This window comes from Meleagris gallopavo, chromosome 1, assembly GCF_000146605.3.
Source record: "Meleagris gallopavo isolate NT-WF06-2002-E0010 breed Aviagen turkey brand Nicholas breeding stock chromosome 1, Turkey_5.1, whole genome shotgun sequence".
Classification (NCBI taxonomy): domain Eukaryota; kingdom Metazoa; phylum Chordata; class Aves; order Galliformes; family Phasianidae; genus Meleagris; species Meleagris gallopavo.
Window position 1 is genome coordinate 154,291,206 of NC_015011.2, and position 12,019 is coordinate 154,303,224.

The window sequence follows — 12,019 nt, forward strand, 5'->3', positions numbered from 1 at the left end:
AGGGCAGATTCTGTATTCAGAGTCATTTACAGCGAGGAAAATTGACAGTCATAAAGCCAGTCTCCAGAAATTTATATGGAGTAAGATAATGAGAGCTGGAAACTTCTGTGCAATGATTTGTAAACTCGTATTTCTACAGTGATATGTTAGTTTTATACCCAGTATTGCTCTGTCCTTCAAATTATTTTCTCTTCCAAGCAATTAATGACGTAGCTGCTCCATTTGGAGGCGAAGTTCTCCGGGGAAATTTTATGCCATGAAACTCTTTATTACATGACAATGGAATAATTAAAACAGTAGACATATATCTTAAAAATAAATTTATAACACAATATTATTACTTTTACAGAACTGTGTTCTTAGGGATACTGTGTTGTATCTCTATTTCATAGAAGCGACCAAAACGTTTTTCTTTATGTAAGACAGACAAAAAAGGTAGAATACAATGTCTGGAAAATGCAAAGGTGTGAGTCCCACTAAATTCTCAAATATCGGCTTATTATTAATTTACTTGGAGATAGTTTGAAAACTTAACTAGAAATTTGGCTCTCTTTGGATCTTAATTTAAACCACAGTTAAAATAGATTAGTATTTCACTTAGAGAATTAAGATGATAACCAGCATGACAGAATTTCATAGAATCATAGAATCACAAGATTGGGAAGGGCCTACAAGATCATCTAGTTAATTTAGTAATTTAGTAATTTAAAGCATGGTTAACTATCCATTATAAAGGAATGAGAAGGGTACTGTGTAAGCTGTTGGAAAAGACACATAACTTCTGTTCTGTTCTTGTGATAGTCTCAAACATTATTCCCACTCCCGAAATACCACTGAGATTCCATGATAAACTCAACTGTTTTATGAAAAATCTCTGGATAACTACTCTAAATAAATATATAAGTAAGAATATAGATGATACACAATGCAAGCTTCTGGCTGAAACTGGAATATCTACAGATGTAGTCCCAAAGTAGTCTTATGTGACTCCTTGTGTCAACTCTGAGGAATACCATGCATGTATATACATAATCTGTTCCAAAAGTAATGCCTCCTATTTATTTCAACTGAAACTACAATACATGCAAAGAGCACAATAACATTATTTGATTGATCAAATTCAAAGAACTGCAAGAACTGTAAATATGTGTTCCTCATTGCAGATGTTGATTTGTCAGTTTATTTCCCCCAAAAAAATGCAAGAAGAAAAATTCTACCTTGAGATGAATCCTCGAATTGTGAAATTGGAACCCATGATTTTCTCAGTTAAGTGAAGGTTACATTTTGCGGGTGGTTTCAGAATATCTTCCAAAGAATTGTGTCTAGTTGTTTCTGGGAACAAAAATTAAGATTTTCTGCAAAAGAATTATCATAATCATGTATAAGCATTGATTGTATCTTGAGGGAATTTACATAGACATTTACAAAATTTTAAGATAGATACACAGTTTATCTGTTTTTTTGTGCTAGTTCTTATATGGATACCTAGTAGGAAACATGAAAAAAATAACCAGGACAGTCTTACGGCCATAGTCAATGAAATACATGAGGGTTGCTCCAAAAGTAATGCCTCTTGTTTTATTACGTTGGCCCACAGTGTCAGAAGTGGATGTTGATGGTAAGGCAACAGAAATAAAACCTTCCTGACAATATTCTGTTACATTTAATTGCTGAGTGACAGATAGCAGCAAAGGGGCAGTCTGACAAAATGGTGTCTGACATGGAAGTGTGAATGGAGCAAAGGTATGGAACTGAATTCCTCCATGTGGAAAAAACTGCACCCACTGATATCCGTCAACTCTTTCTGAATATTTATGGAGACTAACAAGTGGATGTCAGCACAGCGAGACAGTGGGTGCTGCACTTCAGCAGTAATGACGGCAACAATGATCACCTCCATTGGTGCAGCTTTTTACAAGTATGACATGCAGGCGCTGTTCATTTCTGGTGAAAATGCTTGGCTAATGGTGGTGACTATTTTGAAAACCAGTATTTTGAGAATTTGATCTATCAAATAATGCCGTTTGTGGTCTTTATTGCGGTTTCAATTGAAATCAATTAGATACTAAAGATTTAATACCGATTAATAGTAGCAGCAATTAGAAGTAGTAGAACTGTGATTTGCTGTGAGAAAAAATAATCAATTCTACAGCACTACATACTTCAACAGAATACTTTCAACAGCTCACCGAGGCTCGCTGCTTCGGAGCTGTCTTGGCCAGAACCGCAGCTACTGACCGCGAGGTACAGGCGGGTTTCGATCGCTTTCTTCATCCAGGGAACCCCAAGATAATGGAGCAGCCTGGCAGCCCTCGCGAGAGCGGCTGACGTGAAGTGGGCGTTGCCAGGGCAACGGCTCTGCATCCACGCCCCCTGCCTAGAAAAAGCCTCGGGGACGGAGAGAAGCCGTCAGGGTGTGTGAATCATGTCGGCCGTTCAAACGTAAAGAAACCGTAAGCCACTCATTCGTGCGACTACACAGGGAGGAGGATTGTCATCTCGCTGTGAAACGAGTGATTTTCAGGGGCAAACCTGATCAGTGAGCAGGCAGGGCAGGGCACAGCACCTTGCCGTATAGGAGGGGCCTCAGCACTTAACAGGTCACTTAACGGGTCGTTGCTCTCTGGACACACCGAGGTGCAACCACACGGCGGCGAGCTGCTGCTAAAAGGGATGTGGAGACTCGGACTGAAAGTATGAATGCCTGTGCCGCAGTTCAGGTCTCAGGCTGCAGAGAATGCCTAGCCCTGTCGCTGCTGCTACAGGAGGGCAGCCGGGATACCAGCTGTGTGCGGTGTGAGCAGGTGGATGATCTGCTCAGCCTCGTGGTAGAGGAGGAAGTAGGAAGGCTGAGGAGCGTCCGGGATTGTGGGAAGGGGATTGATTGGTGGAGTTGCACTCTGCCATCCCTACGGGAAGGGTGCAGGGGAGATGCTCCTCAAGCAGTGGGGGATCATCTGCCATCTCACAATCAGGTGGGAAGGGGCGATCTCAAAGACACAAGGGATGGAAACAAGTCCCTGTTGGGGGCAACAAGCAGACTGCCCCTCAGTCTGTCCCACCTTCCCAGGTGCTCTTACATAACTGGTATGAAGCTCTGGAGCTGGATGGACTGGGGGGTGTGGATGTTGGTGAAAGTCCATCCATGCAGGAGAGGTTGCCCAAGGCTAGTCAGTCTGATTCCCATTTTGCTACAGCATCAGTCAGGAAAAAAAGTGGGCTCTCGGGGAACCGAGGGTATGATATGCTGCTCGGACCCATCCCACAGGGAGTTGTGTTGCCTGGTGCCCGGGTGAGAGATGTTGCTAGGAACAGCGCTCAACTTGTTAAGCCCTCCGATTATTATCCATTACTGGTTTTCCACACTGGGAATGAAAAAAGATTTGTTGCCATGACTGGCAAAAGAAGTTCTCAGGCGATCAGAAGGGACTTCAGGGCCCTGGGAAGACTGCTGAAGGGATTGGGACCGCAAGTTGTGTTCTCCTCTATGTTCTCAGCTGGTGACTGGGATCCGCACAAAAGGAGGATGGTGGACACACTGAATGAATTGCTTTGCAGATAGTGTTGCACTCAGGGTTTTGGGTACTATCGTTTGGGACGCAGCCTTGAGAAAGAGGGAGTGCTGATGGCAGCAGACGGCAGCCGACTGACTAGAAGGGCCATAAATATTGTTGGGAACAAGCTAGCTGGACTGATAAGCAGGGCTTTAAACTAGATATGATGGAGAAAAGGGATGGGTGAGAGAAAAGTGTGTGGGAATGCTGTCACCTTGGGTAAGGGAACAAATAAAGACCAATTTGCAGGAAAAGCAAAAGCTGCACATGCAAGCAAAGCAAAGCAGGGAATTTGTTTGCTACTTCCCATCAGCATGCAGATTTTCAGCCACTCTCAGGAATGTAGGGTTCATCATGTGTAATATTTGTCTCTTTGGGAAGTTTTTGTGCACTTGCAGTTTCCTCGCTGTCAGGACAGCACGAGAAATAGAATCATAAAATCACAAAATCACCATGGTTAGAAAAGATCTCCAGGATCATCTAGTTCTGCTGTCCATCTACCACTAACTTTTCCCCACTAAACTGTATCCCTCAGTACCTCAAAAAGTTTCTTGAACACCTCCAGGGATGTTGACCACTTCCCAGTCCATTCCAGCACTTGACCAGACTTTAAGAGGATAAATTTTTCATACCTTTTATTTTAACATACAACCTGAATCTCCCCTAACACAACTTGAGGCCATTCCCTCTAGTCCTATTCTAGTGACTGACAGAAGAGGCCAACCTCCACCTCACCACCACTTTCAGGCAGTTGTAGAAAGCGATAATGTCTCCCATGATCCTCCCCCAGACCAAATAATCCCAGTTTTCTCAGTTGCTCCTCTTAAGGCTTGTTCTCCAGACCTGTCACCAGCTTCTTCTCTGGACATGGTCAGGGCCTCAGTGTCTTTCTTGAGTATGGAGGGCCCCAAAACTGAACACAGTACTAAAGGTGTGGTCTCACCAGTGCTGAGTACAGAGGGATGATCACTTCCTTGGTCCTTGTGGCAACATTATTTCTGATACAAACCAGGATGTCATTGGCCTTCTTGTCGACCTGGGCACACTGCTGCTTCATGTTTCACCAAGAGTCGACAAACGTCCAGGTCCATTTCTTTCATGCAGTCTTCCAGCCATTCTGCCCTAAGGCTGTAGCGTTGCCTGCAGTCGTTGTGGACAGAGTGCAGGACTTGGCACTTGGTCTTACTGAACTCTATGACTCTTTTCATCAAAAATTCAAAACATGGCATCTCACCAACGTTGATGAAGAAAATTAACTGTATGACACTCAAAACCATGACGTGAATCTAGAAACAAATTCTGAGAAGATCAACCACAAAGGGACAAAAAGCAATTTCTGTAGACTGACCACTCTCAGTCAGGAGCCCAGAGGGGGAATTAAAGTAATGGACAGAGTCTTGCTTCAAAGTTGTTCTGTATCACAGGGTGTGGAGTATTACAAGTTTCAAAGTTCACATCAGAGTGTTACAGAATTAACGTGGTATTCCAGAAAAGTTTTAGCCTGTTTGAGAAGGGAATAGAAGTGGGGAAAAAAAAACAACAATACTGAGAAAGAGGAATTTTCTCAAAATGAGAAATTCCAACTTAAGTAAAAATCAGGCCCTTTTTGTATTGAGAAATGAGAAAATGAGAAAGTGTAGGACACCACCACTCAGGTAACAAATATATGCAGTATCAGTCTTCTTGAGACTGAGACTACAGAAAGATGGTTAATTTTTTTTCTTTTTCTTTTTTTTAAAGCAAGAGCTTTATTTCTCACATTGATTTCCATTCAGTCTGTTGTTACTCAGTATCTTGTTTTGTTTTGTTTTGTTTTTTAATCAGTGATGTGTTCAGGTGCCTCCACTATGAGGTATTCAGCCACACTTCAATTACATCCTTTGTTCCTCGGCTAGGTTTCCAAGGTGTTTTCAGTCTGGCAGGCATATTCTTCTTTCTTCTTCAGTGATGATTTCATGTCAGAACTTTTATTACAGCTAGATTACCTCCATATCTACTCCCAGTATATAATTACAGTAAAGAGTGTCTACATGTAAATTCAAAATTTATTGAAGTAAGTAAGGCAAATACTAGATTAATATGCTTCTCTACATGGATACTTGATTTTCAGTTACAGTGATGTCTATTTTATGGATATACAAATCAGTTGTATTTTCAAAGATACTGAATCCAGTGCAACTGCAGTGGAAGGGCTCACTGCACCTCTGTCCTCATCTCTGTTCATTTGCTTCTATATAAATTTTCTTTATTTTGAATTCTAACACCTTTGTCCTTCAGACACTCTTTCTCTGTAGAGCAGCTTATTTTCCTTTAATAAGGGGTAAAAAATGAATACAGTCCCTGTGACTTCCTGATCATCTTGGGCATAGCCCTACATATAAGCGTGGATTTAATGCTGTTGCAATTCACTGAACATCTGAGAAGAAAAGATAAATGTGCCCTACATAGTCTACTGTGGTGACTTTGACATTGCTGGATGGCTATTACCCCAATTGTTACATTCACTGACAAGACAAAAGAAGGATTTAACATTACAATTGTACTTGGACGAGAACATATGACTTCTGGGATGGATTAATTCTCCTGCAAAGGATTTTACTACTATGTCCGACAGTACTTTCTCATGAACTTTTATCATGGATGCTTTTTTTCTTTAACGGTAAAATGATGGAACGTTCTCAACAAACTTTTATCTATAATTGAAGAAGAGTATACTGTAAGTTTATGGAATTTTTTAAGACTTTTCCAATGTTTATCAGAATTTGATAGCATCAGTTGACCTTACAGTGGGTCACAGTTTTTTTACATTTGACTCTTGGTGACCCCTTCTGACTAAGATCATGCTATACAAGTCTGAATCAGAGAAATCCATGACAGGCTACATTTAGGTGACTGGCTTATGTATGTGCAACTGTAATCTTTGTGATTATAATTTTTTTCTTCTGAACTTTTTCAAGTGGTCAGAATTGCGTCTTCCATAGTAGCATCACAGCCTTGAGTGGCTGCAGTGGATTATTTAAGTGGAGATTTTATGCAGGTCTCTTCTGATTTTTTGTCTAAGAAAAGTACTCCAAAATTAACAAAAGGGTTTGTAAATTAAGTTTACCAACTGTCACAGAGTTATCTCTATATCTCTCTGTGTCTCTGTGTCTGTGACAGGGGAACAAGCAGGCCCACAGGCCCTCAAAAAATGGGAGGGGAGGGTGTTGCTGGTTTACAGGCTGGTTTGGCCTGGGACTGTGACTAGTGGGGCAGGGGACCCACACTCTGGGAAAGGGGAAATGGGAAATGGGGAAAGGGTAGGAAGATGAGAGATGGGCCTAAGAACGTTTGGAGGAGGAAAACTGATGTACTAAATATGATGTCAGGATGTAAGATAGCACATTATCATACAATATATAATTGGAATTGAGGCTAATAAATCAAATAAGATGTGAGAGAGAGAGTTTGAGAACAAAGGCCTTACTCTGAAATGAAGGCGAAATGGCTGGGGAGCACACTCACACACTGCCAGGCAGCGAGAAAAGAAAAAAATTCCTGTGATTTGTCAGGACCTGTATCTTCCCCCCTGAATCCAAAGTCATCTGGTGTATGTAGTTCTTCTCTTTTGAGAGTCAGGTATCCAGAAAATTGGCGGGCCACGAAGTTGGGCATTAACTCTTTAATTCCCAGTGCTTTACATGATGTTATGATGTGGAATACCAATAACAAAAATCAGAAAACCATGACAGCAACCAAGTAAAGCCAAGTTGTCATGATTTTTTATTAAGCTTTAATGTGAACTATTAAAAAAACATGAAGTGTGACAGATAACTTGATATAATGAAAACTCAAATCTACTTGATGAGACAGAAGAAAGTTCTAAAAAGCAATTTTCTCTTTTCTATATCCCAGGAAGACAAATCTCTGCTTTTAGGGCAGTTTTGGGGCTAGGATCAGTCTCTTCATGGTTTCTTCAATTGAAGATAACTTCACAGCCCTTCTCAGTTCCCTTGAATTCCCTTCCTATTTTGGAACTATTTTCCAAAGCCCAGTTATGTGTTCTCTTCTTCCTCACTGGTGACTCAATCTCTATATGATAAACAAACTCTTTGTTCTATGCTAAAATTTAATTTTTTTCTTTCACAATCTCTGGAAACACCTTTTCCCCAGGATCACTAAAATATTTGCCTTCTCTCCTTCCCTCCTTCCTGCCTTCCAACTTCTTTTCCCCCTCATTTGAGAAAAATGAGTTGAAAATAAGAAGAATGCATTCTGATGTGCTAGTAAGACTGGAGTGGATACTGAGAATTTCAGATATGATTTTTTTCAATGCAGACTGAAAAGAAACTGGGAAATGATCCTTAATAATCTAGGAGCAAATATGTTTTCCAGGATGATTCAAACTACTCGAGTTGAATAAAAATGGGTGACAGAATGACAAGAATGCTGCCCATAAGAGTTCATGTCTGATTTCTAAATATCTGTTTGCACTTTCTGTTATTTCTGGGAATAATGTGGAAGAATGTGAGGTTTGAGAAAGAGATGTACTATTCCAGTGAGTAAGCACCGTGGGATTAATGACAGACTCTTTCCTCCCTTAGAAGGCTATTTTGTTTCACGTTTCCTCAATTCTAAGCATATTTGAGAGGCTTACTGTATTAATAGGTTGCTTTCACACTGAGAATTTTTTATCCACTGTGACAGTATTGATTCTGGTGAAATGTTATCTTAGTTCAATAATAACTTACTTCATTAATAAATGTTACAATTTTGAAATCTGTTACTTTGCTAGCTGTGGATATTAGGAACCAGCTCTTTAAAGAGAAACAGCTATTAATGACAATCATAAGTAGGCCTTGGGATACTTATCTGTAAAAAAATATTTTTAATTTGAAAAACTTATTCATTTTTGTGATTCCTTCCTAGTCTTCCCAATTAGGAGTCACTGTCCTGGTTGTCAAAACTGTTGTGAGAAGACTTATTTCATTTTAGTGGTGGAAGATTATGTAAAACTGCTGCAATTCCAAAACTCAGAAAGTAGTTTCTAAAATAGTGCTTCTGTGATGCAGAGGACATTTTAAAAGTACTGGAACAGCAGTTATCCTTAGTCACATACTTAAAGACATAATAAACATAAACTCTTCTATTACCCAATTCTACCTTAGTGAATTCAGAGATACCTGATTATTCATCGGAGTTCATATATTTAAAAAAAAATTATGCCAAATCATCCTCTTGGTACATATTTGCAAGTAAATTATAGTTTCAGCAGATCGATACTGATTATCTCCCAACGTTAGGTTACAATCAATAATATGCCATAAAATCACATACTAGTATATTCTCCAGTAATTTACCAAGGTATTTGTTAAATTAAAGTAAGGAGACTAATCCAGTCGTCTTACCTACCTCGATCAATAGTACAAGAGTTGAAAGCATCTGGACTATTTTGACTACACCTCTGATAAAAAATAGCTGTTTGTTCCCAGTTTGCTTTATGTTTTTTTGGATAATACTGAATATTAGATTGAAATATTCTTTTGACTCACAGGCTTTGGTTCCCTGTTTTTCGAATCACGCATACAATATGTGGCAGTTATCAGTTGTAGAAATTATAGTTCAAAACTGCTTCAAAGTCTAATAGAAAGGATGATGATGACGATGATGATGATAATGAATGAAGAAAAAAAAGAATATTTTGATTGAATTTGCAGAACATTTTTGAGGTGAAAATTACCCTATACAAAATATAGTATTGAAATCAGAGGACCTGAAGTACAAAACAGTGAACTTCAACAAATTTTTTTCTATAATGTACAGAACACAGTTGTTTTTATCCACTTTGTAATCATTTTCTTCAGCAGCTATAATACAATTTTGTAATATATTTGTCTTATGTTAAGACAAAAAGAATAATTTCAAACTGAGAAAGAAAACCTACAACTAAGCTGTATTAGGATGGAAAACGCTAAAAATTTCCAGTTGGGTTACTACGATTTTGAGATCCTCAAAGCAATATGTTATTTTAAATTTTATTATTGATTTATAATTGGAAATCTCAACTTGTACAAAAAATGTATAAAATTTGATATGCATTTGTAATTAGCCAGTGGAATTCTGATTAATTAAAAAGATATCATGCTAGCCTAGTGAACAAAGTGAGTGTCCAACTCTGCACTGTGCTGCTGTGGTCTCATCTTGAGTACTGTATGTAGTTCTGAGTGCCAGCGTACAAAAAGGACATAAAACTATTTGAGAGTGTCTGAAGGAAGGCTACAAATACGGTGAAGAGTCAAGAGGGGAAGATGTATGAGGAGGGGCTGAGATCCTTTGGTTTGCTCAGCTCAGAGCAGAGGAGGCTGAGGAGAGGTCTTATGACAGCCTACAGATCCTCATGAGGGAAGAGGAAGGATAGCACTGAGTTCTGCTCTCTGGTGACAGTAACAGGACCTGAGAGAACTGGAATCAAGCTGTGACAGGGGAGGTTCATATTGGATATCAATAAAATCTTTGTCACAGAGATGGGTTGGTTGAGTACTGGAGCAGACTTCCCAGTGAGGTGGTCGTGGCACTGAGCATGCTGTAGTTCAAGAAGCATCTGGACAATGCACTCAGTCATATGGTCTGATTTACTTGGAGCCAGGAGTTGGACTTGATGATTCTTACGGGTCCCTTCCAACTCTGGACATTCTATGATTCTTTATCACGCCATAGAAATTCGTAATGTTGGACAATGTATGAGCTGAAAATAGTAATTAAAGTAATTAATGACAGTAAATCATATAATACTGCTCAGCATGGAGTAGAATAACTTATCAAGATGCCCTTTGAGGAAAAATATGGAAGTTCTATGGGGATGTTTTCATGATTTAATATTGGAGAGCTACAAAAAGCTGAATATATATTTTTGTGTTATTTTTGAGATATATGCAAATATGACAATCTTCAGTTTCTAATATGAGTTGATTTATTTATTTTAGTATTTCTGCTTATACAATAAATCAAGTATTGCTATATTGAGACATGATTCTGTAATCACAGAGATTATAATCTAAGTACCTATATATATACATTAAGATGGCAATTTATGAGATAGGACATGACTTTAGAGGTTCCTCTTTTCCTCAAATCTTTTTCCCCTTCTTTGTTCTTTTAGAGAATAAAACATCTTTTAATGAATATTCACCTTGTAAAAATATCCCTCAAACAAAGACAAAAAAACTCCTTTTGATCAATGTCACAGGCTTTGGGATCTTGAGTTAATTAGAATCTTTTAGAGAATCGAACACCCTTTACTGAATATTCACCCTGTAAAAATATCCCTCAAACTGTGCAAAAAAAATCCATTTTATCAGTGTTACATGTCTTCAGGATCTTCAGTTAATTAGAACTTCATTACTAGCTGGAAGTGTGTTGGAAATCAAGCTGAAAGTATAGCTAGGTTAAGCCCTTGAAAGAATATATTGCATTCCATAAAAAGAGGAAGATTTACTATCCACTTTACGTATTACTGTAAAGTTTGACGCAAGGAAAGTTAAGCTATACATAGATAAAAGCAAAGTGGCAATCATTTATCCTTTCTGCACCAGAGACATATCCTAAACTATATAATGATGTGATAGTTAATAATTAAGATTATGATATATAATTTTTTTGTTATTCAAGTAGAATTATTTGAATTGAGTCTAAAAGCTAACACATTAAATGTTAAATAAAAGGAAATATATATTTTGTAATTGACTTTCTCTTAGAAGCACATTCTTATTATTTCTCTTAAGAGAATGCCATCATGTGCAATTGTATCATATCATTTTGCTCAGTTTAGAGGGGATTACTACAGAAGATGAGAATTAAACAAGAGAAGACAACCTAGGCTTATTTTGAAGAGTTTTCAAAGGCAATCAGAAGACAATACAAGATTCAGAAAGAGTGAAACTGTTTTCATAAGCTTGCCTTGAGCAAACCAAATGTTCAGTTTTCATTTCCTTCTTATTTGCCACAGAAATTAAAACCTAGAAATAAATATTTTTTATTATATTTTATTTGTATGGGAATACTGTAGCTACAGTAATATAATCTTTACTATTTGTGGTGGGAAGAATGAACTCTGGAAACACCAAGTCCATTCAAACCTCTTGAAATGACATTTTAGAATACAGTATTTAGAAGTTACAGCTCCACTGGAAATAGACTTGCCTTATTATACAGAGTTTTAATATGCTGCTATTCTTGTGAGATATTTATGTTTATAATGACATCTGGCTGATTTATAGGATAGCGATAGATCACAGAATCACAGAATTGTAGGGGTTGGGAGGAACCTCCAGAATCTACTACGAATTAGTAGAAAGGGAAATACTTTGAAGAATTTTTCCAGTATTAAATGCTTCTTCCTGTATTTGAACTTGGTATGTTTCTAATGTTGATAAATTAACAACTGTCTCCTTGCTTCACAAGAAGTATGAACTGATGCTACAAATTTG